This window comes from Palaemon carinicauda, chromosome 1 (genome assembly GCF_036898095.1).
Source record: "Palaemon carinicauda isolate YSFRI2023 chromosome 1, ASM3689809v2, whole genome shotgun sequence".
Classification (NCBI taxonomy): Eukaryota; Metazoa; Arthropoda; class Malacostraca; order Decapoda; family Palaemonidae; genus Palaemon; species Palaemon carinicauda.
Window position 1 is genome coordinate 105182978 of NC_090725.1, and position 4431 is coordinate 105187408.

Below are 4431 nucleotides of genomic sequence, written 5' to 3' on the forward strand. Positions count from 1 at the left end.
GAAAATAAAAATTTGTGATAAGAATATTTTTCATTTATTTAAGGGAATATTATTTTATTTTTATTTTGTGAAAGGAATATTAATTTTTAATTTTTTTTTTTCTTAGGTTTAAGGATGCCAGGCTTAACTGCCTAGGCTAAAGATGCTTGTCTTAACTGCCTGGCATATATATATATATATATATATATATATATATATATATATATACATATAGTTTTTTTTTTTTTTAGGTTTAAGGATACTTGGCTTAACTGCCTGGCCCACTGATGCTTGGCTTAACCGCCTGGCCCGCTGATGCTTGGCTTTACCGCCTGGCCCGCTGATGCTTGGCTTAACCGCCTGGCCCGCTGATGCTTGGCTTAACCGCCTGGCCCGCTGATGCTTGGCTTAACCGCCTGGCCCGCTGATGCTTGGCTTAACCGCCTGGCCCACTGATGCTTGGCCCACTGATGCTTGGCTTAACCGCCTGGCCCGCTGATGCTTGGCTTAACCGCCTGGCCCGCTGATGCTTGGCTTAACCGCCTGGCCCGCTGATGCTTGGCTTAACCGCCTGGCCCGCTGATGCTTGGCTTAACCGCCTGGCCCGCTGATGCTTGGCTTTACCGCCTGGCCCGCTGATGCTTGGCTTAACCGCCTGGCCCGCTGATGCTTGGCTTAACCGCCTGGCCCGCTGATGCTTGGCTTAACCGCCTGGCCCGCTGATGCTTGGCTTAACCGCCTGGCCCGCTGATGCTTGGCTTAACCGCCTGGCCCGCTGATGCTTGGCTTAACCGCCTGGCCCACTGATGCTTGGCCCACTGATGCTTGGCTTAACCGCCTGGCCCGCTGATGCTTGGCTTAACCGCCTGGCCCGCTGATGCTTGGCTTAACCGCCTGGCCCGCTGATGCTTGGCTTAACCGCCTGGCCCGCTGATGCTTGGCTTAACCGCCTGGCCCGCTGATGCTTGGCTTAACCGCCTGGCCCGCTGATGCTTGGCTTAACCGCCTGGCCTGACAAAATGATGCTGGGCTTAACTGCCTGGCCCACTGATGCTTGGCTTAACCACCTGGCCCACTGATGCTTGGCTTAACCGCCTGGCCTGACAAAATGATGCTTGGCTTAACTGCCTGGCCCGCTGATGCTTGGCTTAACCGCCTGGCCCACTGATGCTTGGCTTAACCGCCTGGCCTGGCCCGCTGATGCTTGGCTTAACCGCCTGGCCCGCTGATGCTTGGCTTAACCGCCTGGCCCGCTGATGCTTGGCTTAACCGCCTGGCCCGCTGATGCTTGGCTTAATCGCCTGGCCCACGGATGCTTGGCTTAACCGCCTGGCCCACGGATGCTTGGCTTTACCGCCTGGCCCACTGATGCTTGGCTTAACCGCCTGGCCCACTGATGCTTGGCTTAACCGCCTGGCCCACTCATGCTTGGCTTAACTGCCTGGCCTGACAAAATGATGCTTGGCTTAACTGCCTGGCCCACTGATGCTTGGCTTAACCGCCTGGCCCACTGATGCTTGGCTTAACCGCCTGGCCTGACAAAATGATGCTTGGCTTAACCTCCTGGCCCGCTGATGCTTGGCTTAACCGCCTGGCCCGCTGATGCTTGGCTTAATCGCCTGGCCCGCTGATGCTTGGCTTAACCGCCTGGCCCGCTGATGCTTGGCTTAACCGCCTGGCCCGCTGATGCTTGGCTTAACCGCCTGGCCCACTGATGCTTGGCTTAACCGCCTGGCCCGCTGATGCTTGGCTTAACCACCTGGCCCGCTGATGCTTGGCTTTACCGCCTGGCCCGCTGATGCTTGGCTTAACCGCCTGGCCCACTCATGCTTGGCTTAACCGCCTGGTCCACTGATGCTTGGCTTAACCGCCTGGCCCACTGATGCTTGGCTTAACCGCCTGGCCCACTGATGCTTGGCTTTACCGCCTGGCCCACTGATGCTTGGCTTAACCGCCTGGCCCCTGATGCTTGGCTTAACCGCCTGGCCCACTGATGCTTGGCTTAACCGCCTGGCCCACTGATGCTTGGCTTAACCGCCTGGCCCACTGATGCTTGGCTTAACCGCCTGGCCCACTGATGCTTGGCTTAACCGCTTGGCCCACTGATGCTTGGCTTAACCGCCTCGCCTGACAAAATGATGCTTGGCTTAACTGCCTGGCCTAATGGTGCTTGGCTTAACTGCCTTGGCTAAGGATGTTTGGCTCAACTGACAGGGCTAAGGATGTTGGGCTCAACTACTTTGTCTGAGGGTGTATGGCTTAACTGCCTGGCCTAGGGATGTTTGGCTGACCTGCCTTATCTAAGAAGGTTTGGCTTAACTACCTGGTCTGTGTGTGGCTGAACTGTCCGGAAAAAACCGAAACGCTTAACTGGCTGGCCTAAAAAGAAGGGCCTAGGTGACTGGACTAAAAGTTTGGCATGAACGCCTGGACTAAGGATGTTTGGCTTACCTAATTTGTATAGGGGTGCTTGGCTTAACTACCTGGGCTAAGGTTGTATTGCTTAGATGCCTTGCCTTAGGAACTATGGCTTAGAGGCCATGCCTAAGGAAGTTTTGCGTAACTGCCTCAGCTAAGGATGTTTAGCTTAACTGACTGGCCTAACAATGTTTGGCTTAACTTCCTGGCCTAAGGAGGGACAGCTTCCCTACCTGGTATAGGGATGCTTGGCTTAACCGCCTGGCTCACTGATGCTTGGCTTAACCGCCTGGCCCACTGATGCTTGGCTTAACCGCCTGGCACACTGATGCTTGGCTTAACCGCCTGACCCACTCATGCTTGGCTTAACCGCCTGGTCCACTGATGCTTGGCTTTACAGCCTGGCCCACTGATGCTTGGCTTAACCGCCTGGCCCACTCATGCTTGGCTTAACCGCCTGGCACACTGATGTTTGGCTTAACCGCCTGGCCCACTCATGCTTGGCTTAACCGCCTGGCACACTGATGCTTGGCTTTACCGCCTGGCCCACTGATGCTTGGCTTAACTGACTGGCCCACTGATGCTAGGCTTAACCGCCTGGCCCACTGATGCTTGGCTTAACCGCCTGGCCCACTGATGCTTGGCTTAACCGCCTGCCCCACTGATGCTTGGCTTAACCGCCTGGCCCACTGATGCTTGGCTTTACCGCCTGGCCCACTGATGCTTGGCTTAACCGCCTGGCCCACTGATGCTTGGCATCCGCCTGGCCCACTGATGCTTGGCTTAACCGCCTGGCCCACTGATGCTTGGCTTAACCGCCTGGCCCACTGATGCTTGGCTTTACCGCCTGGCCCACTGATGCTTGGCTTAACCGCCTGGCCCACTGATGCTTGGCTTAACCGCCTAGCCCACTCATGCTTGGCTTAACCGCCTGGCCCACTGATGCTTGGCTTAACCGCCTGGCCCACTCATGCTTGGCTTAACCGCCTGGCCCACTGATGCTTGGCTTAACCGCCTGGCCCACTGATGCTTGGCTTAACCGCCTGGCCCTCTGATGCTTGGCTTAACCGCCTGGCCCACTGATGCTTGGCTTAACCGCCTGGCCCACTGATGCTTGGCTTAACCGCCTGACCCACTGATGCTTGGCTTAACCGCCTGGCCCACTGATGCTTGGCTTAACCGCCTGGCCAACTGATGCTTGGCTTAACCGCCTGGCCCACTGATGCTTGGCTTTACCGCCTGGCCAACTGATGCTTGGCTTAACCGCCTGGCCCACTGATGCTTGGCTTAACCGCCTGGCCAACTGATGCTTGGCTTAACCGCCTGGCCCACTCATGCTTGGCTTTACCGCCTGGCCAACTGATGCTTGGCTTAACCGCCTGGCCCACTGATGCTTGGCTTAACCGCCTGGCCCACTGATGCTTGGCTTAACCGCCTGGCCCACTGATGCTTGGCTTAACCGCCTGGCCCACTGATGCTTGGCTTAACCGCCTGGCCCACTGATGCTTGGCTTAACCGCCTGGCCCACTGATGCTTGGCTTAACCGCCTGGCCCACTGATGCTTGGCTTAACCGCCTGGCCCACTGATGCTTGGCTTAACCGCCTGGCCCACTGATGCTTGGCTTAACCGCCTGGCCTAACGATGCTTGGCTTAACTGCCTGGCCCACTGATGCTTGGCTTAACTGCCTTGGCTAAGGATGTTTGGCTCAACTGACAGGGCTAAGGATGTTGGGCTTAACTACTTTGTCTGAGGGTGTATGGCTTAACTGCCTGGCCTAGGGATGTTTGGCTGACCTGCCTTATCTAAGAAGGTTTGGCTTAACTACCTGGTCTGTGTGTGGCTGAACTGTCCGGAAAAAACCGAAACGCTTAACTGGCTGGCCTAAAAAGAAGGGCCTAGGTGACTGGACTAAAAGTTTGGCATGAACGCCTGGACTAGGGATGTTTGGCTTACCTAATTTGTATAGGGGCGCTTGGCTTAACTACCTGGGCTAAGGTTGTATGGCTTAAATGCCTTGCCTTAGGAACTATGG